General features: G+C 35.6%; 1 non-coding gene across 1 annotated transcript; it reads right to left on the bottom strand.

Moving 5' to 3' along the window:
- Nucleotides 1-8,641: 8,641 nt before the first annotated feature.
- Nucleotides 8,642-8,749, bottom strand: LOC146883598 (small nucleolar RNA R71). The gene has a single exon (XR_014984744.1). It is a non-coding gene; the product is annotated as a small nucleolar RNA R71 (small nucleolar RNA).
- Between the last annotated feature and the right edge of the window lie 16,164 nt (nt 8,750-24,913).

Genomic DNA, 24,913 nt, shown 5'->3' with positions numbered 1-24,913 from the left:
CCTATGTCATATAGCCTACCAACATGATATAACATCTAATCATTACATTTAACACATTATTTCCATATTTAATACACTAGATACATAATTTTCAAGCGGATCTTCATCAATCTTCATCAATCACATGAGATCTTAATGCACTTTGCTTTATCAAATCTTTGCTCCAAGCTTGCTTGTATATCAAAAACTTATTTCAAAACACATCAAGTTTTAGTTTTTGGACATTTTATATTATTTCGGTATTTTTTTTAACTATTTGAAAATGGTTGTAATCGAATAAACACAAAAAAGATGAGGAATTTTTTTGTGATTTTTAGAACAATATTTGTGAATGGTAGAAATAATGTTCCTAATACAAAAGGCCAAATTTAGGAGCGAAGAAAAAATGCGTACAATGTTAAAGCAAAAATATAATAAGAAATTGGGAATACATAAATCAAAAGAAAAAACTTGCAGGGGGCATCCAAAATGTTGTTTATCCTTCCCTCAATGTATGCTCATATTAATTTTTTGTTTTATCCCCATTAAAGGTGTAGATTTTTTTTTCCTTTTCACTCGACGGACTACGTGCTTATATACACACACATTGTGATACAACAAATGTAATTCTAGCCTTAATTACAAATGAATAATATAACGAAGGAATTGATCTTAATAACAACACATTATAAAAATCAAACCATATCATAATATCCAAGATTTTTATTTTAATTATTATCAGGAATATTGCTTCTAATTATTAGAATCATATATTTCTCTAAATGAAAAATCTTGATGTAGCACATCATAGAAATCAAATTATAGCATAATATCAAGATATTAATTCTAATTATTATCAGGAATATTGCTTCTAATTATTAAAATCATATTTTTCTCTAAAACCATATATTTCAAAATATTTTCTGATAGCCACGTGACATAAAGAATATGGTAAGGAGAGTAAATAGCAAAAAGTGGAGGTGAAGATTATATAAAATTATAGGCTTATGAAAAGGGTGAGATAATTAAAACAAATTGAACTCTTCCTTCTTCTTCTTTTTTTTTTCTTTTTTCTTGTCTTTTTTTCCTATTTTATTATTTTTTTATTTACGTTTTTTGTGCTAAAATTAAAGTTTAAAATCTTTAAAGAAAATTTATTTCACCTTTTTTTTTGTTATTTGTTTCATTATTCTTTAACGATAGTACCAGAGTTGTAAAATGAATATTTATTATTTACCCATGTTTTACTAAGTATTTTAGTAGCATTCTAGACAGGGTGTTACAAAAAACATTACTAATATTCCTTAATGATTAAGTGAGACCTAGTTAAACTTGAGATCAAAATAAGCAATATAAATAGCTTAACTCTCCCAACACCAATATATAACTGGTAAGTTAGCCATTTGCATGAGATAAGCATTGACAAGATCCCCTCTAAGAGAGGAAGAAGACACGCCTACAAATATTCATACAAACATATCACAATTGAAGTCATCATGTCAAAAGGAAGGAAGAGAGCCAATGTTGAGATGAGTGTTGGCAAGGTCCCCTCCAAGAAGGAATAACATTGTAGTTGAAATTTTGCATTGAGAAAAAATTTGGTACACTAAAGGAGATGAGTTTAATTTAATTTTACAAAATTAGTTTGTAAGGTGAATTTTGCATTTATATATTATAATTTAGTCATATTTTTAATTGATGTGTATTTCTAACACTAATTTTGAAACTAATAAATAAATAGTATTATATAATTATAATTTTTATCATTCTATATCAAATTTCAATACTATTAAAAATGAATATTAGTACAAGATTGATAGTTTTAGAATATATAGACATTATAAAAAAAATGAAGTTGATGTTTATGTGATCTAGTAGTAGGTAAATTTCCCTCCATCCTAACAAATGTTGTCCCATAACTCATCATAAACAAGGGGGTTTTCTTTCTACACCTTTAATATTTCTTCTGCACCTTCAAAGATTTGTGACGTTCCGTTTATGCCCTTTGAAAAAATAAATTAAAATTAAAAATTGAATAAGGTAAGAGTAATAATTAAGTAATGATGAAGTTTAAGAATTTGGTCAGTGCCCTGAACAAACTTATTAAATGATGGTAAATGTTATATTATGACTAGGGATAGCAATTAGGGCCTGGCCCGTAGGCCCGCAGAAAAAACGCGGGGCGGGTCAGGATAGTGAGCCCGCAGGCCCGCGCGGGCTCGGCCCGCATATTAAAAAAAAAAAACTTGCACTTGTGTATATTAATTACTTCTTTTATGGACTCTTGCATTAACATTTCAAATTCTTGTATAACTGGAAAAGACAAGTATTATGTAATTTTTAATGTGCTAAAATTTCAAGAATACATTGTGTATGTCATAGTATGAATATGATGAAAATGTTGAATTATCAATTTATCATCTAATTCCCCAAAGTCTTTACTTAATTTTGTGAACTTCTTAAAGTTTCCCAATTTTTAAACATTAAAAATTTTATCATAAAAAAATTAAAAAATTAAAAAATTAAAAAAAATGGGCCGGCCCACGGACCCGCGGGCCAACGTATATACGGAACGAGCCAAAGTATGCAGTCCGCATAAAATGTGCGGAGCGGGACGGGCCTAAACGGAGCGAGCCGGCCCATATTGCCACCCCTAATTATGACGTTGCACCCCTAAATCTCTTGCCCTTTCATTTTCACTGCATAAGTTAAAAACTTTTTCTTCTTGTTTTGTTGTAGTTTCTAAAGAGAATTTTCCGGTTGCTTCGTTGTCAGGTTTGTTGTTATTACAGTGAACCTTCATTCATTTCATTCCAAAAAAAAAGGTATGCGTTGTAATGTTAGTTTAGATTTATTTACTATATATTTGAGGTGGTAGAATGTTAGAATGTTAAGCTAACGGTTTTTAACCTTCTCTAGAGGTGAACATCCGAATGGCAAATTTACCAGATGTGAACTTTCGGTTTGTCGCATTCACATAAGTGATTTCCGAAAAAAATATATAGAAGGAAGTAGACTTCCGGAAAGGAAAAAAACAAATCCCCACAATTCCACAAGTGGACATCCATAATTATAATTCGTCAGAAGTTGAGTTTCGGTAGAAAACTGTCCCAAAAGTAATATATTAATATTCACACTCTTTCGGAAGTGGAAATCCTAATATGATGTTAATCGGATATTAACTTTCGATTATTAAAATGCTCTCGAAGTGGTGTGTTAATTGTTTTTCGTAAGTGGTGGTGACCGGATGTGAACTTCCGATTGCATTATTCGTTCTCTTCAGAAATCCACTTCTGATTTAGATTTTTCCTTTTAATTGGTATCTTCGGTGTTTAGTGTTTTAGTGTTAGTAATTAATTATGCTTTATTTTTTTATTTGTTTATGTTTTAGGTTTATTTTTTTTCATGAATATTTTATTTTATTTTTATAATTTTTATTGTTTTAATTGGTATTTTGTTTTTTACATTTTATTATTTATTTATGCTTTCATTTTTTTATTTATGTTTTATGTTTTCTTTTGGCATGAATATTTATATTTTTTTATATTTATTATGTTTTATGTTTGAATATTATATTTTTTTAATATTTGTTATTGTTTAACTTTTTGTTTTGTTTTAATGGGTATTTTTTTACAGTTTATTATTTATGCTTTATTTTTTGTATTTTTTTTATGTTATATATTTATTTTATTGTTGAATGAATATTTTTATTTTTGTATTGTTTAAGTTTTATTTAGTTAGAATTGGTATTTTTTTTTACAGTTTACTATTTATTTTATTTTATTTATTTATGTTTCATATTTATTTTATTGTTGCATGAATATTTTAATTTTCTTTTTTGTTATTTATTGTTCAAAGAATTGGTATTGAATACTGAATTAGTCAACGTACCACGTGTCAGTCTGTGGTTTTTTCGATTTTTTTAAAATCTTTTTTTTAAATTTAAAAAAAAAAGCCACGTGTCAAGTCCCTATGTGTGACACGTGACATTGTCAATGCCACGTGGCATTCCAATGTCACATGTCAGTGTCACTATCAGATGTCATTGTGTTGATTTCGATTTAGTCCCTATATATGTCTTTTTGTTTCAATTTAGTACCTAAGTATGTGTATCTAATTCAATTTTGTCCGATTTTTTTTAATAATTAAAATATTTTCGTAATCCATTTTTTATAAGATTAAAAATAATTAATTATAAATATTTTTACAAAATTAAGTACTAATATTTATATTGTTTCTCTCAATTTCAGACCAAATTTATTATTTGTATTAATTACTTTTTTATTAAGTACTCATGTTTTGTTAATTTTTATTTTTTTTCAAAATAGAACAATATTATCTCTTACTAATTTTAAACCAAAATTTCTATTGGTATGAATGTTATACTAATTTTTTTTATTAAAAATGACTTAATAAAATGACTTTTACCACTAAATTTTAATATAAATATCAAATACTTAATTTTTGTAAAACATTTATACTTAATTAATTTTAATTTTATAAAAAATGGATTTTAATTATTAAAAAATATTAGGTCAAAATTGAATCAGATACACATAAGTAGGTATTAAATTGAAACAAAAAAACATATATGGGGACTAAATCGAAATCAACACAATGGCATCTAATAGTTATACTAACACGTGGCATTGCAATGCCACGTGACACTAACAATGCCACATGTCACACACAGAGACTTGACACATGGCATTTTTTTCAAAAAATTAAAAAAAAAATTAAAAATTTTAAAAAATTTTAAAAATAATTTTAAAAAAATTAAAAAAAAATTAAAAAACCACAGACTGACACGTGGCACGTTGACTAACGGCGTTAGTCAACTTTGTTTGAAAGGGACCTAATTGAAGCATTTTTTCAAAAGTTGGGATGCAATTAACACTTTTTCTAAACCGGGTACCTATTTGACACACTAGCCCCAAACTGGGTACTTTACGAGTAATTATACCTTTTATAAATGAGATATACAAGGGAGATTATACAAATTTACGATTGAGTAGATATTTTCAACATGAGATGAGTTGATTTAGTGGGTTCGAGGGATATCATTTGATCTTGGTTTTATTGTTGTGACTATAAAATCTAATAAAGCTACTAGTCAACCTGGAAGGAAAAGGTATGTATTGTTAGGCTATGAAAGGGGTGATAAGTATAAGAAGTACAAATATTGGTAAGTATAGGAAGAACAAATGTGATGTTCAGCCTAGTGTTTGTGGTACAAGAAAATGTGATTGTCCATTTAAATTGAGAGACAAACCAATTAGAAATGGAGAAGGTTGGATGTTGAAGGTAATCTTGAATATTATAAACATGATGTGTCTCAAACATTAGTTGGTCACCCATTTGCTAGGAGGTTAAAATCTTTTGAACAGTCTTATCTTGTTGATAAGTCTAAGATTCAAGTCAAGCCTGCAAATATTCTACTCACTCTCAAACAAAATAATGAGTGTAATGTCACAACGATAAAATAAGTATATAATGCAAGATACACTTGTAAAAGATCGTCAAGAGGTTCGAGAATTGAATTATAGCACTTGATGATACTATTAGATCGTGATAATGACATCCATTAGAGTAGATGTCAACACGAATCTGAGATGGTTAGTGATTTGTTTTGGACACATCCTGGGTCTGTTAAATTGTTGAATGCATTTAATATTGTATTCTTGATGGATACCACCTACAAAACCAAAAAATATTGATTTACATTACATGAGATAGTTGGGGTCACATCTACAGGGTTAACTTTCTCTACTAGGTTTGCATTCATTTCTAGTGAATGACAATCTAATTTTACTTGGGCTCTGCAAAGATTTAGAGGATTATTCATGACATTTGAAGGTTGTCCATAAGTAAGCGTGAGCAACAAAGATCTTTCTTTAATGAATCTTATTGCCATTGTATTTCTTGATTGTTATCATCTCCTTTGTTGATTCCATAATTATAAAAATGTCCAAGCGAAGTGCAAAATGTTAGTCAATTTTGTTGACACATGAGATGTTGTGATGGAAGCATGGGAAAATGTAATTTATTGTGAAGATGAGTCGATCTTCATTGATTGTGTAGAGCGCCTTCGTGATGTTTGTATTTCATGGACTTTATTCTATGAATATGTGAATGAAAGTTGGATTGTTCCATACAAAAAATTCTTTGTATAGGCATGGACAAATGAAGTAATGCACTTAAGAAACACAACATCAAATAGGTATGTTTCATTGTGATTTACATTAGTTATCTCCTTATTTCACTTATGATATTGTTTATGTTAAATCCAATAGAGATGAGTTTGCCCACTAAAGCTTGAAGAAAGTTTTGGGAAGTGGTATGGGAGACCTATGTTCATGTTGGGATGCAATTCATAACGTGATTATCCTTCAACATAATGAAATCAAGGCATTTTCTTAAAGAAGTTTAAATATGAGAAGTGACACGCATAAAGGAAGCACGTATAAAAGATTGGTTTGAATTGAATCCAGACATGCTTTATAACTCATTGCTGATAAGGTGGAACGAGTCATGCATATAGGATTTGACATTGCGAGTTGTGGTTGCGTGTTGAGAGCAACATATTGTCTACCATGTGCTTGTGAATTAGTAATATGTCTATGGGGTGGTTCCTCTGACTGCCCTTCATATAATGTGGACTAGATTAAGCTTTTCAATTATTTCGTCAAATGAATCGCTTCTAAAGTTATGCATTGACAATGAAATTAATATGGTAGTCAATCGTTTCATTGAAGTGGACATTGCAGGAAAAGTAACAATCAAACAAAAGTTACTTGAAATTATGTCTCCTGAAATGACATCAATGGTACGTCCAATGGAAAAAGTTAAAACCAAAGGTGCGCAAAATTATGTCTCCTGAACGGTCTACTAAGCGTGATCCATCCTACTTTGAGCGTGTCGACGCCTTCGTTTCCACACAGAGTAGTCAATACTTGAAGAATGACATGAAATCTAAAAGAAAACGTAATGAAATTTTTGGATCTACACAACAAAGTGAAATTCCCATGTTAGATCAGTTTCATCCTATCTATCACCCTTACATTGTCAATGTTGTTGATGTCGTTATTGATAGCCATTGTGGGTACAGATGTATTGCTGCCTTGTTAGGAATGGGTGAGGAATTATGGCCCCTAATCCGACATGATCTGTTTAAAGAACTTAGTCAATGGCGTGAGGAATACGCAAGATTACTAGGATTTTATGCCCATCTTGAAGAATTAAGGAAGTCTTTGTTAGTGGAGTCGCAAGCAAGGGTACGTTATATATGTTTCCTCAAAGTTTACTTTTTACTTTGAATGAATATGTTTGATGAGTCATTATTTTCTTCCATTCCACTAACCTTTGTGTACCCATTAGATAGTTGATTAGTGCTTAATTGTTCATCTTTAAAGTGTTTTTCATCTGTTGGGCTTTATTGGGCCACTGTTCCAAATTTTGGACTAATTTCACATTATTTGGCCTAATTTTTGTTTTAAATTATTTTTAGGTATTTGGGGTAAATAAATTTTGGAGCTTGGACATCAATATTCAGTTGAAGAGAGTCACCACATCATTTCCACATCATTTCCATGTCATTTCAACGTCAGCAGAGTGATTGGGCCAACATTTGAGGCCCAGAGTGACATTTTTGTAATTCTGCAGCTCATAATGGCAGTTTCGTAATTCTGAGTGGCAAGGGTGATATGACCACGAAATTAGGTCTGCATGGGGGAAACAAGCCACTCCTTCTTCTTCCACACTCTCTCAAACCTCCATTTTTGTTGTTTTTAAGTTGTACCGATTTGCAAACTCAGATTCTCTAGAAAATGCCATTTTCTACATTTCAGCAATGTTTTTTGTGATTTTTCTTCATTTTTCTCACTTTTGAAAAAAATTTAAAAATACTTATACTTTGAGTTTTGATCTGATTTTTTTTGTGCTTCTGTTTGACCACTCAAAGGAATATCCTACTAATTTTCAAGTCATTTGGAGTTCGTTTGAGTATACTTGTAGTTATACCCTATGTTATGCCAATATCACTAGAATTAATGTTTTTTGGTGCATGACTAGGGGAAACCCAAGTGAATTACAACCATTTGACCCTGAGATTGATAGGACATTCCACAAAGGAAGTAGGCATCTTAGGAATCCATCTTTGCATGCTGGATATTCAGTGACTTTTCCTGACTCTTCTGATTCTCATCATACTCCTGACACTCCTCATTCTTTGCATTCTGAGCATACTGTTTATTTTGAGCATTTTGATTTTCATACTGATAACATGGCTCAACCTCCTCCACCTCATGAGAGAACCATGAGTGAGCTCACTGCATCAGAGTTTACTTATGATAGTTTATGCATTCAATACCCCAAGGAGGAGGTTCCATATGTGCTGAAAACTGGTTTAATACACTTGTTGCCAAAGTTTCATGGTCTTGCAGGTGCGGACCCGTGCAAACACTTGAAGCAGTTTCATGTCGTCTGTTCCACCATGAAGCCTGCAGATGTCCAAGAGGACCATGTATACTTGAAGGCTTTCCCTCATTCCTTGCAGGGTAATGCGAAAGACTGATTGTACTACCTAGCACCTAGGTCCATCACAAGCTGGGATGACCTGAAGAGATTGTTCCTTGCCAAGTTCTTCCCTGCTTCAAGGACAAAAACCATAAGGAAGGAGATTTCTGGCATCAAGCAGCAATCTGGGGAGACCCTTTTATGAGTACTGGGAGTGGTTCAAGAATCTCTGTTCAAGCTGCCCACACCATCAGATCTCTGAACATCTCCTTCTGCAGTACTTTTATAAAGGCTTGTACCACATGGATCGAAATATGATTGATGCCGCAAGTGGTGGTGCCTTTGGTAACATAACCCCAGCTGCAGCCAGACAACTAATAGAGAACATGGCTTCAAATTCTCAACAATTTGGCACAAGGAGTGATGCCATAGTTGTTAGAGGTGTTCATGATGTAGGGGCAGCCGAGTACACGAAGAAGTTGGAAAGTAAGATTGATGCTCTTACCTCACTGGTCAATCAACTTGCTTCCAATCAGAGAGCTCCAGCTGCAAGAGTTTGTGGCCTTTGTACATCTATTGATCATTTTACAGATTCTTGCCCAGTATTGCAACAACAAGCTGCTGCTTCTTCTTCTACACTAGTGGATACCCCTCAGGCCTATGCAACAAATATTTTCAACAACAATAGGCCCCAACATCAACAACATAACCATGATTTGTCAACAAACAGATATAACCCAGGATGGAGGAATCACCCTAATTTGAGATGGGGAAACCAGGGTAACTAGCAGCAGCCCCAACAATTTCAAAATGTGCAACCACCTCCACAACAAAGAGTTGCACCACCACAAGCTGCTCATGTTCCACCTGCACCCACACCAGCTCCTGCTGCAGCACCTACACCTTCTTCTTCTACTTCATTGGAGGAGTTAGTCAGGATGATGACCCTTCAAAATATGCAATTCCAATAGGAGACTAGGGCCTCAATCCAGAGTTTCACAAATCAAATGGGGCAGATGGCCACTCAGCTAAACCAGGCACAAGCTCAGAATTCTGACAAGCTTCCATCACAGACGGTGGAAAATTCGAGGAATGTGAGTGCCATTACATTGAGATCTGGGAAGAACATTGAAGTTCCCACTCCTAAGCCTACACCTCCAAAGGAAGTAGACCCTACTGCTAAACTTCAGAGAAAGCATGATGATGCTCATGCAACTGGTGTGACTTCTTCGCCTTCCACCTCTACTGCTACACCTTCCATACCTCTTCCTTTCCCTCCAAGAGCCATTCCAAGCAAAAAGATGGAAAAGGTTGACAAGGAGATCTTAGAAACATTCAGGAAGGTGGAGGTGAACATACCTTTGTTGGATGCCATTAAACAAATTCCCAGATATGCAAAATTTTTGAAGGAGCTATGCACGCACAAGAGGAGGCTAAAGGGAAGCGAAAAGATCAGCATGGGGAGAAATGTGTCAGCATTGATAGGTAAATCTGTTCCTCAGATTCCCGAGAAGTGCAAGGACCCAAGTACATTTTGTGTACCTTGCATCATAGGTAACAATAAATTTGAAAATGCAATGCTTGATCTTGGTGCTTCAATAAATGTAATGCCTCTATCTATTTTTAAATCTCTTTCTCTTTGACCCCTGTAACCTACGGGTGTGGTGATTCAGTTGGCAAATAGAAGTGTTGCCCACCCCGCAAGTTTGGTTGATGATGTTTTGGTTCGTGTTGGTGAGTTGATTTTCCCTGCTAATTTTTACATTCTTGATATGGAAGAGGGATGGTTCTGCACCAATCATTTTAGGCAGACCATTTTTGAAAACTGCACAAACCAAAATTGATGTCCATGCAGGTACTTTGTCCATGGATTTTGATGATATTGTTGTGCGATTTAACATTCTGGATGTCATGAAACATCCTTCTGAGGATCACTCTATTTTTCATATTGATATTATTGATGATGTTGTTGATGGAATTATTTCTGATTTCCACTCTTTGCATGCATTAAAACATTCATCTGTGTCTGAGTTATCTGAATTTGCATGCATTGATGTTCTTGATTCTGATTCTGATTCTGATTCTGATTCTGATGATGCTGAATATGATGTGGATAATGTTGAATCTACTGAGTTTGACTCGTTGGATGTTTTACCTATTGACTTTGATGTTATACAATCAGGTTGCACTAACTATGTTGTAGGAAGTACATATGCATCTGATTGTTATGCTCAGGTATAAGCTGTGGAACCCATTTCTCCCTCCCCTCTGGTTCCAGATATTCAGCCAGCATCCAGTCTAAGACCCGCCAAAACTAATTAATTAATTAATGCGGGTAGGAAGAGCCTTTATAGCATTAAATGTTGTTTGATATGACGTGGAAAAGTACTAGCTCAAGTGGTTGAGAGTACTTTGATTGTGTGAAAGAACTTGGGTTCGAGTCCTATGTATGCCATTTATGTGTTATTTGATTTGTTCTTATTTTGATAATATACTTGTGAATAGTGATTGATATCATGATTATAAGATTATAATAGTTATCACCAAATGTGAATTGGCATAGTGGTTGTGCTTTGGCCTTATGAATGGAAGGTCACGGGTTCAAACCTTGATAGACAAGAATTAACCTTTATTTTTGCCAAGTTTAGCTTAGAGTGAATGTGAACAGTTAGAGAAAACCCTAGCAGAAGGGGTAGCCAAAATGGGGCTGAAAAACCGCCAACTAATGGTCTTGAATAGCAATTAAGCCTACAATAAATCCAATTTCGTTTTTTTTTCATTAACCCACCTTAAGGCACCTTTAAAAGGCAACTTGGGAGAGAGAAAAGAGGTTTTGGAAGGTTAGTTTTCTGAGGGTTTGCAAGGGCACGAAATTAGAGTGAAAGAGTGGGCATTTGAGGGTTGTTGAAAGGAGGAGCTAGGTTGTCTATTCATCAAGGAAGGATTCTAAAAATCTGCATCTTTTGAGCGAAGGCGTCCAGGTTAGGGGAGCTGAACCCAATTCTCGTATTATTGAATTGTTAGTATGATTTTGATGCATGTGCTTTGTGAGTCTCGTGGTCAATATGATTGAATCAGAATTTGTTTGGGTTCTGTTGATTGGCCAAAATAGATGAAGTATCCTGTCCTTTGTGAGTCTTGTGTGTCTCGTGGTCAATATGATTGAATCAGAATTTTGATGCATGTGCTTTGTGAGTCTTGTGTGATGATGTTGAGTATATTGGGGGTTTTGCTATGGAATTGGGTAAAGATGATCCAAATTCGAATTGGGGTAATGTAAATAGATGAAGTATCCTGTTTGAAGTGTGTTAGCCATTGTTTTAGGTTGAGTAATGTTTGAATGTTGTTTTGGCATGTGTAGGTATGCGAATTGGGCAAAGGTGGGGGTTTTATGTGTGCGATTAGAGTTGGAACTCTGCAAATCTCACCCAAGCGAGTCCATCTCGCCTAAGCAAGAGTTGCAGAGTCTCATGTTTGGTTTGGTACACGTATCTCGCCCAGGCGACTCTGGACAAATTGAGCGACTTGGTCTCTCGCTCAGGCGAGAGACATTCACCCAAGCAAGGTCGCGAAGTGACTTGGGAATTCTGAGCGCGATATCTCGCCCAGGCGAGAGGTTTTGGAGTTTTGAGCGACTGGCACTCTCGCCTAAGCGAGAGTGGCTCGCCTAAGCGAGTCCGCGAAGTGTTTTCTTGTGTGTGTGGTTGAAAACTCGTGTAGGCGAGGTTTGGGTGTGGTTTTGGGCGAATGTGTGGCTCGCCCAAGCTAGGGGATCTCGCTTAGGAGAGATAATGTGATGCTGTGGCTGTTTTAAGCTCGCCCAAGCGAGGTGATCTAGCCTAAGCGGAGCAGAGGGCTTAGCTTGGGCGAGAGGTCCTGGCTTGAGCGAGATTATGTGAATTTCTCATGTTGTATGACCTTGTGTGTGCGAATTGACTACCTTTCTTAGGTATAGGAAGTATATGCATGTGTTGTGGTGTTTGGGCTTAAAGGACCAAGTCCACTAGGGGTCTGGGATGTGCTCGGTGGTTGGACACATGATGGGCATGGAACTGGTTGAGTTCCCCTCGGCTACTAATAGGCGAGGAGTCCTTAGTATGGTGATTGCATGTGTCGGGCGCACGATGGGCAAGGAACTGTGTTCTTATGTTGTTTTGGGTTGGGAAACATGTTTATTTCATATATTTGTTGATATTTTATTGTGCATAGCTCACCCTATCTGTGTGTGTGTGGCGATGATCGACTATTTTGTTATCCGGGAGCAGATGATGTGATGACAGGTGGGCCAGGAGACTAGCTTGGGAATTTTGTATATATATATATGTAATATTTTAGTTTTGAGATAATTATGTAATCATTTCAGGAGCCATTGAATTTTATTTCAGTTTTATGAGTATGGACTCCTGGTTTATGATAGTGATATTAAAGTTTTAAATTTCCCGTGTTTTTTCTTGGAAATGGTTTTATTAATTGCGTTCTTTATTTTATTTTAAAATTTCATTTATTAAATTTTCGTAATATTCCTTAGGGATGTTACATCCAGTACTCCAGAGTTGAAACCACTACCAGACAACCTCAAGTATGTCTACTTAGAGGAGGAGGACAAACTGCCTGTCATCATTTCCACCTCCCTCACTGCTGAACAAGAGCAGAGGTTGTTACACGTTCTTAAAAAGCACAAGAAGGCAATTGGATGGACATTGGCTGACATTCCTGGTATTAGCCCATCAACATGCATGCACAGGATATTTTTGGAAGATGGAGCAAAGCCAGTGAGACAGCCACAGAGGCGACTCAACCCTGTCATCTCAGATGTTGTCAAGAAGGAGGTGACCAAGCTTCTACAAGCTGGGATCATCTACCCCATTTCTGACAGTCAGTGGGTCAATCCCATCCATGTTGTCCCCAAAAAGACAAGCCTTACTGTAGTCAGGAACGAAAAAGAAGAGTTGATTCCAACAAGAGCGCAAAATAGTTGGAGAGTTTGCATTGACTACAGAAGGCTAAATCAAGAAACCAAAAAAGACCACTTCCCCCTGCCTTATATTGATCAGATGCTTGAGCGCTTGGCAGGTAAGTCCCATTATTGCTTTCTTGATGGGTTTTCTGGTTACTTTCAAATTCACATTGCACCTGAGGACCAAGAGAAAACCACATTCACCTGCCCCTTTGGCACTTTTGCCTATAGGAGGATGCCGTTTGGCCTATGCAATGCCCCTGGCACATTCCAGCTGTACATGCTAAATGCACCTCCAGTTTTCATGTTTACACCCCCTTCTGCGATTGGACTTTCTAACCCTGTTTTGCACCCCTTCTTTTTACTAATTTGCACCCCTAATATCACTTAAACTCCACTCAACCAGATTACGCCACGTGGCAATCCTCCACTTACATAAATAATCAATTAAAGTTTGCCACATCCTCAATCCTCCACTCACTAAAATAACCACTTAAAACTTGTTACATCATCAATCCTCAACTCACTAAAATACCCAATCATTAAATGATACCTCATCACCCTCTCTCCTTCACACAATCATGATCCTAACCCTAATTTTCCATCTCTCATTCCATCTCCATGCCGCAGTCGCAGCCGCCACCCTCCACGATAGCCACCTCCTTCTTGCATAAAATCGCCAGCACTCCAGCGTTCGACCACCACTACAACTCGTGCTTGCTCTGTCGCGCCATAATCTCCGTCGTCTACAACAACCATATCGAAATTTCATTTCGTCTTCTTCGCGCCTCCTTCTTCCTTCATCATCACATTGCCGGAAAACTCCATGGTTGCACCATCTTTGCACCTCATCGAGCTCGCTGGAACGCCTGCACTCATTTGCGCCTCGTCTTCTCCGTTTCGTCACGTTCGCCATTGCAACACCGCTCGCATAACTTGCGGCAGCCATGCAACACCGCTACAACACGCCACTTTCGTCGCGCCACCACCTCGTCCTCCGCAGCAGCACCAACGATAGAGCTCCATGGCTTCCTTTTCGCGCCACTGTCTACTTCGAACCATTACTCTACCAGAAAACCACCATGGGGGCACCACTCGCAGCCTACAACCACGACCGCAACGTTGCTGCAACTCTAGCACACAAATCCCTCACCATTTTTCCACAACAGCCGCGAACCCAGCCCTCTGGCTTTGCTGCTGCCACCGCGACAACCACCATAACCTTCGCACAACCACTCACGGTAGTCAAACCCTAATGGAAAGAGAGAGAGAGAGAGAGAGAGAGAGAGAGAGAGAGACTACTCTGACACGTGGCAGCCTCTCAATGTATTGTCAAAGAGTCAAGATTGGTCAACTAGTCAACTCTGGGCAAGGGCGGGTAAACGTTGGTCAAACAGGCTATTTTACACTATATTTGGCAAATGGTTCCTCTACAAGAACTCTAAATGGCCTAAAAAGGAAAGAGTCATCTGGCGGCAATTCATCACCGACCAAACAATTTTTGAAAATTTCCAAAAATACTAACTTAATGCGTAGAGTTACTAAATTTAGCATGCCGATCAAACTTAAAATCAAATTAATGCGTAGAGTTACTCTATTTAGCATGCCGATCAGACTTAAAATAAAATTAACGCGTAAAGTTGCTCTATTTAGCATGGCAATCAGATTTAAACTTTGAGTTCACCAAGGTTCAAACCTATACTCAGTTAATTGTCAAAACAATGCACAACCATTCAACCAATTCATGTTTTGTGATCATTTATATAATTCCATGATTATATTATCACTCGACATGATTAAGCATATTATTAAAAAATAATAATTAAATAATACACAAATGGCATACATAAGACTCGAACCCAAGTCCTCTCACACAATCAAGTACTCTTAACCACTTGAGCTAGTACTTTTCCACATCACATCAATCAATAATTAATGCCTTAAAGGCTCCCTCACCCCGCATTTATTAATTAATTGTTTATTTAATTAAATAAATTTAGCGGATCTTACATGTTGAATTATGACATCTTGAGTGAGACAATATTTTATCTGTTAGTTATTATTGAAGGTTGATGTTTTGTTTATGTTAGTTCCCCCTTAGATGTTTGTGCTTAACAACGATGATCATATTTTTATTTGGGAGCATATGTTAATGTAAATACAAATCTGAATACACAACAATGAGGAGTATTGGGTCCTTGTGCGACGAGATTGTTTATCATATTTGATTTTGAATTGAACGTTGTATCTTGGAACTTTTTGTTAACTTTATTAAAGGATATATATATATATATATATATATATATATATATATATATATATATATATATATATATATATATATATATATATATATATATATATATATATATATATATATATATATATATATATATATATATATATGTCACAACCGAAATCGCGACAGGACGGCAAACCAAAATAATTTTAAAATACATAAAAGTCACCACTATAGTTTATTATGGGAGACTAGAAAAACCTTAAAAAGAAAAGTCTTCAAAACCAAATTTAGGATCGGGACTCGGTTATGTGTGGAGAAGGTATTAACATCCTACGATGTCAGTCCTAAAACAATTTCCTTTATTCAAGTGTGCAAAATAAAAGTAAATTTTTAAGATATTTGTTTTCCCTCAAAATCAAACAAAACAATGCATATACAATATATTAAAGAAAACAAAATTAATTTATTTGGGTACAACAAGGATTGACCTTTCTCCTACGTATTCCAATTCACAATGGGAAATTAGGGTTATATGTAGTTATCTTTGAAAAGAAAATAACTATTTGGAAATTGATTTTTTAAATATTTTGATTTTTTGAAAGTGAATTGAAGATGGATTGACCTTATTCATGTTAGTGTGAAATGGTGATTTAAGCCCAGAAAGGGGGCTTGAATTGGTTGTTTAAAACATTTTCGAAAACACAAAACCTCTTTTTGATTGAATCAAATAGACTATGAAATTCGAATGCAAATGTTGTAGAATAGTATATTTTTAAGCGATCAAATCATAAAACAACAGACTAATTTGTTCTTGAGCATATGAAACAATCGATTAAAATTTCAAATCAATCGGTTAAAATCATGTGTATTATGCAGAATGTAGAATTCGCAGATTTAACTCAAACAACAAACTTTTACACACAAGAGTTGTTCCAATCAATATTTCTAACAAGTATGTAATGTAACGTCCTAGCCGAAAATTACTTATTAAAATAAATAAGAAAATAAATAAAATGACAACCTCATCTATTAATCATCAATTTCCCAAAAATCGCGGGAAAATTTCAAACTTAAAGTCCAACGCACCAACACAAATAAAATAAGTCATATCAATACGTATTACAAATAGTTCAACATGATAACTAGTGATAAAATTCCTGAGAGATCCCCACTCCGTCTTTATGTATCTGTCTACTCACCTGCATCAACATCTGCTCCCATGTAACAAGTTACATAATCATCGCCACACACACACAGATAGGGTGACCTCATTTAAACAAAACCAAGCAATAATATAATAAATACCACATCAACAAATTTAAACCCAGGTTAGTACACTTCCCCCTTTTCTTTTACTCCTTTACTTCCAACGCTTGCCTTTAGACGTCTATCATCTCTATACCCATTAGGTTAGAACAATGATCGATCTTTGCTGCATGAGTGTCTACTCGCCCCTCCGACTACAGGCCACCACCTGATAGTCCACACGTGGGAATAACCTTACCACAACATCTCACCATGACACCAAGTGGAGCTCCCCAAAACAAACTAAATGTTTGTAGATGTTCCAGACTACCAAAAACTCTATTAGAATGCTCTGAAGAGGGCAATCACCCGAACCTCGCCGTACGAGCCACAACTCGTACACTCCACTAGACTTCCTAAACCACCAGGCTACAACCTAAAGTGGTCACGTGTTACTCCAATACGAGTTCCACTCGTAACTGGACCCCCAGCCAAAGCCTCGCATCATGAACATCACCTAAAGCTGTGTAGAAACCTTTCCTCGCGCACCATCACTGAACCAAAACCGCCTAGCGCGCATCCTATGTCGCTAGGCGGACACTGGGTCCAAACCGCCTGGCGGGCATCACACCCCCAAGCGCCACGCGCCTGCAGCATCATCACTACACCGTCACCGCCGGGCGGGCTGCACCATGCCGCCAGGCGCCACTCGTCGCCACCGCCTGGCGCACCCTTCCCACGCTGCCAGGCGCCACCGCATCGTCAGGGTCTCTGCTGCACCATTCCGCCTAGCGGAACCCTCCCTACCGCCAGGCGCCCTGCTCACGCTGTGACCACTGTCACTGATTTGCGTTCCGTCCACTTGGCGGCTCGCTCGCGCCGCCAGGCGTTAAACTAGTAGCGCTTTGTTACTTATTTCTTGGCACTTAAACAGATCCCCAAGGGATCCCAATCATACAACACAACAATTTATAACATAGCCTGATTTTCCAGTCATACAACTATAATAAGATTACATCACACCCATTCAAACATGCCATCAAAACAAGTATTATCATGCACCCATACTCTCCTTCACTTACCCCTTTACCCATGCCACATACATTCCACATACACCCAGTATTACGATCATACAGTCTGATATTTTTATAAACTCATGACACCACACTTTGGTCAATATTGCATATGTACCTCAATACAAATTCACAAGCACAAAACCATGACCAGGGTAAACTTGCACCATCCATACCATATCTCACATAATTATATCACTCGTACCCAATTAACATACATTCTGAATTTAACTTACCACATGCACCCCGATGTTCAAAGATCACCACTCTCTATATCACACTTCACACTTTCACTTATTTTAATCTCCCCTAGTCTCATTTAAGTCAAATTCTTCCTACCTGTTAAATTTCTAAATCATACAAATATAGTTTGCCAATTAAATACCCAAAGACACGAAACCCACATAAGACTGCCCAAAAGTTCACCGCACTTACAGACCGCCTGGCGGCAGTTCATGCGCCGCCAGGCAGTGCATAAACATCTGGGTTTTTCCCAGATTTTCCAGCATCGAACTGCACCCCAATTTTCCGATTACAGTACCCACCTTCATCCCAACGTGTTTTTATATGCACAAACTGCCGCCAGGCGGTGCATACACATCTGGGTTTTGCCTAGATTTTCCAGCACCGAACTGCACCCCAATTTTCAAATTACAGTACCCACCTTCATTCCAAGGTGTTTCTATATGCACACACCATACAAGGTTGATACAACATTCATATTATAGTCAATTCTAGATAATCAACACACCAATCATTGAAATATTTCATGCTCATTATCCCTAATTTTCGCATAAACCCTAACCCCCAATTCCATTCTCAAGTTCATGCAATGTCAAATCAATTTAGTAACTACAATCCCATAATTCATCATGCCAATTAAATATGTACAATAGAAATACAACTCAAACACCACGGCATCACTGACAAACTAACCAGAACGAGAAAATGGGAAGACGCACGTTGCGTCGCCTGGCGAGCCACCTGCAGCCGCCAGGTGGTTCATAAGCGAACCCAGAAAATAGAATGAAAACACATAGGCCGCCTGGTGGCACATGACCTACCGCCAGGCGGTTTCTGGAAAAATCTAGAAACGCGAGCAAAACTCAACATTAATAGAGATGCAGGCTTTAACAATTCCATACATTACATGATTACGCAATAGTCACAATTTTAAACAACGAAGGAACTCCTCTAACCTGAATGCCTTACTTAATTTGACAAATTTGATATCGCTGTCGTTAGGCGATCAAATTATCACTACTTAACTTTAGCAACTTCAATATTTCCAAATTAGTAGTGAACAAACTAGTTAGGGTTAAGATAACCCTGAGTCGTCTCACAACGAATACGGAATTGATTTCAAATATTTGACTCTTATAAAAATGCAATTAAAACTAGTAACCATGAAAATATGGGGTTTTGATAAACAAAGAATAATTGATACGCAAATAAAATATTGTAAAAACAATAATAGTAAATAGGTCAATTCCACTACTCTTCCAAAATAGGATTCATCATTGGTTTTCTAAAGATTATTGTTATTGATTCCTTGTTTAAGATTTCAAATTAATCAATGTAACTTCTTAATTAATTTGTTGACGTCCTCACTTTTAACCAAAGTAACTTCTCAATTAAAAGTAAGAACTTTGTAGATTAGTCCTAGTAAATTTAACCAAAGTAACTTCTCAATTAAACATTACTAGTCCTAATCATGTCTATTCTTTTAGACCTTATATCTAGTAAAAAGTTAATTAATCAAAGTAATTTCTTGATTAATTCTAATCTAAGTTTCTACCTCTAATCAAAGTAACTTCTCAATTATTAGCAAAAACTCATGCAATCATATGAAAGTTTCTAAAAATTAATCAAAGTAACTTCTTAATTAAAATTCAAAAACTCATAGACTCATATGATTGTTATGTTCTTTAGATTTAACACTATGCTAACTTGCTATAATGTAAAAATCATTGCTTTAACTAGATTAAGAACTAAAAGACATAGATAAAAAAAATAAATCTCAACAAGAATCAAAAGAACAAATAAATTAATTCATCTAACCTCAGAATCCAATTAAGAAATTACAGTGGAATCAACCCTAAAAGCTTAGCCCTCCATGGCTTTGATGAAAGACATGATAATAATATGATGACGGAAGGAAAATATGAAGGAAGAAGGAAAGATGTGGTGGATGACGGTATTTGCCAAAACCAGAGAGTTGCTAAGTCTGTAAGTCCCCCTCTTCTGCTCCCTTAGGCCTCTTTAAATAGGCTTCAATTGGACTTGGACTTTATCTGTCGGTTGCTAAAATATTTTATCTTTATTTAATTAATTGGCAACTTAATTTCTGTCCAATTTCCAATTTTGCCCCTCTTATTTGATCATTTTTACAATATGGACCAGAAGTTGACCAAAGTTTGACCAGTTGACCAGATTTGACCAATTTGACTGTGCAATCAGAGGCTGACATGTGGCGCAGAGAGTCTCTCCAGAATTAGGGTTTACTCCTCCTTCCTCCCTTGACTGCTGCGTTAGGGTTTCATGGAGGCTTGTGGCTGCCATCATGGTTTGAATGCGTTACAGTGGTGGCGGCTCCAGCGAAGGCGCGATGATGGTTCGTGAATCTCTTCCATTGCGGCTGCGTGCGCTGGTCCGTGAGTGAACTGATGCAGGTTTCCGATCTGGTTCGTTCGCGCTCGCGGTGGAGTCTTCTACAATGGCTGCTGGTGCGCAAGGATAATGGTGGATTCAAGCTTCCGGTGCAAATTCACGACGTGCGCTGGTTCGCGCTTCCATGGTGGCACGCGGTGATTGCACGCTGCGAAGGTGGAATTGCGATGGAGGCCGACGAGATTGGCGACGGCAGCTGCCCTGGTGATGGAAGGAGAGGAGAAAATTAGGGTTAGGGTTTCATTTTGGGAGATGGTAACGTGGCAAGATTTGATTGGTCAATTTGGTGAGTGGAGGATTATGACATGTGTCAGCTTATGGTTGGCCTGATTTGAAAGGTGGGGATTGCCACATGGCGTGATCTGGTTTAGTGGAGTTTAAGTGGTAGGAGGGGTGCAACTTAGTGAAAACCAGGGGTGCAGAACATGTTTTTGGTGGTCTACTTTAGAAGGAGTGTGCAAATAAAATCTGGGGGTGCATTTAGCTCCTGATTTATTAGAATATCCAATAATATTTTATGCAACTAAAATCAATTTTTACAAAATTTGAACTCATCACACATTCATATTATTAAAACAATAATAATTAAATAACACATAATTGGCACACATAGGACTTGAACCCAAGTCCTCTCACACAATCAAGTACTCTCAACCATTTGAGCTAGTACTTTTCCACATCACATCAACCACTATTAAATATCATAAAGGCTTCCACGACCCACATTTATTAATTAATTATTTATTTAATGAATTAAATTTCACGGGTCTTACATGCAACATCAGATTACACAAAAACGCATTAAAGCACAACAACGAATGAATTACTTTATTTTCTTGAGTTTTCAAAGTGATTTAAAGTGAATGAGATGAAAGGAAGAGAATGTCACAATTGTTTTTATACTAGTTCACTCAATCATAGAGCTTCTAGTTTACTAGGACAACCTGAGCCTAGTTTCTACTATATTCAAAAGTTTTACAAATCACACACCAAGATTACACTTTTGAATAAAGAAACTCACAAGATTTTTCACTCACACAAAAATCTAGACTAATACTATGCAAGAATCACACTCATAGACCTGAAATCACACTAGGCAAACAGCTAGAGGCACAAGAACTACAAAACCAGATGGTGGCTCTCCCTAGCCAACCATACACGAGTTCTTCAAGCTAATCCCAAGCCAAAATGCCTCCAAGATCAACCAAGATCTTCAATCTTCACCTTGTAGCTGTGTATTGGAGAGAGAGGGAGTTTTTCGGTGATGAATGGCAAGTTTTCATGCTTAAAAACTCAAAATTGTGCCTTTGCTCTCGAAAACACAATTTATATAGTCTATTTTAAGTGAAATTAGTCGATTGAATTTTCCGTACAATCTATTAATTTCACTTGACTTAAGTGAAATCAGTCGATTGAAAAATAATTCAACTGATTAAATACACTCAAACCAAAAACTATATACAACAAGCCTTTTAACCTGTTAAAAAACCCATTTTAAAAGATTAATGTGGACAAACTAAGACTAACAATTCATCTAACCTATGTCATATAGCCTACCAACATGATATAACATCTAATCATTACATTTAACACATTATTTCCATATTTAATACACTAGATACATAATTTTCAAGCGGATCTTCATCAATCTTCATCAATCACATGAGATCTTAATGCACTTTGCTTTATCAAATCTTTGCTCCAAGCTTGCTTGTATATCAAAAACTTATTTCAAAACACATCAAGTTTTAGTTTTTGGACATTTTATATTATTTCGGTATTTTTTTTAATTATTTGAAAATGGTTGTAATCGAATAAACACAAAAAAGATGAGGAATTTTTTTGTGATTTTTAGAACAATATTTGTGAATGGTAGAAATAATGTTCCTAATACAAAAGGCCAAATTTAGGAGCGAAGAAAAAATGCGTACAATGTTAAAGCAAAAATATAATAAGAAATTGGGAATACATAAATCAAAAGAAAAAACTTGCAGGGGGCATCCAAAATGTTGTTTATCCTTCCCTCAATGTATGCTCATATTAATTTTTTGTTTTATCCCCATTAAAGGTGTAGATTTTTTTTCCTTTTCACTCGACGGACTACGTGCTTATATACACACACATTGTGATACAACAAATGTAATTCTAGCCTTAATTACAAATGAATAATATAACGAAGGAATTGATCTTAATAACAACACATTATAAAAATCAAACCATATCATAATATCCAAGATTTTTATTTTAATTATTATCAGGAATATTGCTTCTAATTATTAGAATCATATATTTCTCTAAATGAAAAATCTTGATGTAGCACATCATAGAAATCAAATTATAGCATAATATCAAGATATTAATTCTAATTATTATCAGGAATATTGCTTCTAATTATTAAAATCATATTTTTCTCTAAAACCATATATTTCAAAATATTTTCTGATAGCCACGTGACATAAAGAATATGGTAAGGAGAGTAAATAGCAAAAAGTGGAGGTGAAGATTATATAAAATTATAGGCTTATGAAAAGGGTGAGATAATTAAAACAAATTGAACTCTTCCTTCTTCTTCTTTTTTTTTTCTTTTTTCTTGTCTTTTTTTCCTATTTTATTATTTTTTTATTTACGTTTTTTGTGCTAAAATTAAAGTTTAAAATCTTTAAAGAAAATTTATTTCACCTTTTTTTTTGTTATTTGTTTCATTATTCTTTAACGATAGTACCAGAGTTGTAAAATGAATATTTATTATTTACCCATGTTTTACTAAGTATTTTAGTAGCATTCTAGACAGGGTGTTACAAAAAACATTACTAATATTCCTTAATGATTAAGTGAGACCTAGTTAAACTTGAGATCAAAATAAGCAATATAAATAGCTTAACTCTCCCAACACCAATATATAACTGGTAAGTTAGCCATTTGCATGAGATAAGCATTGACAAGATCCCCTCTAAGAGAGGAAGAAGACACGCCTACAAATATTCATACAAACATATCACAATTGAAGTCATCATGTCAAAAGGAAGGAAGAGAGCCAATGTTGAGATGAGTGTTGGCAAGGTCCCCTCCAAGAAGGAATAACATTGTAGTTGAAATTTTGCATTGAGAAAAAATTTGGTACACTAAAGGAGATGAGTTTAATTTAATTTTACAAAATTAGTTTGTAAGGTGAATTTTGCATTTATATATTATAATTTAGTCATATTTTTAATTGATGTGTATTTCTAACACTAATTTTGAAACTAATAAATAAATAGTATTATATAATTATAATTTTTATCATTCTATATCAAATTTCAATACTATTAAAAATGAATATTAGTACAAGATTGATAGTTTTAGAATATATAGACATTATAAAAAAAATGAAGTTGATGTTTATGTGATCTAGTAGTAGGTAAATTTCCCTCCATCCTAACAAATGTTGTCCCATAACTCATCATAAACAAGGGGGTTTTCTTTCTACACCTTTAATATTTCTTCTGCACCTTCAAAGATTTGTGACGTTCCGTTTATGCCCTTTGAAAAAATAAATTAAAATTAAAAATTGAATAAGGTAAGAGTAATAATTAAGTAATGATGAAGTTTAAGAATTTGGTCAGTGCCCTGAACAAACTTATTAAATGATGGTAAATGTTATATTATGACTAGGGATAGCAATTAGGGCCTGGCCCGTAGGCCCGCAGAAAAAACGCGGGGCGGGTCAGGATAGTGAGCCCGCAGGCCCGCGCGGGCTCGGCCCGCATATTAAAAAAAAAAAACTTGCACTTGTGTATATTAATTACTTCTTTTATGGACTCTTGCATTAACATTTCAAATTCTTGTATAACTGGAAAAGACAAGTATTATGTAATTTTTAATGTGCTAAAATTTCAAGAATACATTGTGTATGTCATAGTATGAATATGATGAAAATGTTGAATTATCAATTTATCATCTAATTCCCCAAAGTCTTTACTTAATTTTGTGAACTTCTTAAAGTTTCCCAATTTTTAAACATTAAAAATTTTATCATAAAAAAATTAAAAAATTAAAAAATTAAAAAAAATGGGCCGGTCCACGGACCCGCGGGCCAACGTATATACGGAACGAGCCAAAGTATGCAGTCCGCATAAAATGTGCGGAGCGGGACGGGCCTAAACGGAGCGAGCCGGCCCATATTGCCACCCCTAATTATGACGTTGCACCCCTAAATCTCTTGCCCTTTCATTTTCACTGCATAAGTTAAAAACT

This window comes from Vigna unguiculata, chromosome 9 (genome assembly GCF_037176805.1).
Source record: "Vigna unguiculata cultivar grain cowpea cultivar isolate G323 ecotype 2 chromosome 9, ASM3717680v1, whole genome shotgun sequence".
In the NCBI taxonomy this organism is placed as follows: domain Eukaryota; kingdom Viridiplantae; phylum Streptophyta; class Magnoliopsida; order Fabales; family Fabaceae; genus Vigna; species Vigna unguiculata.
This window is presented reverse-complemented; position numbering and strand designations above follow the sequence as displayed.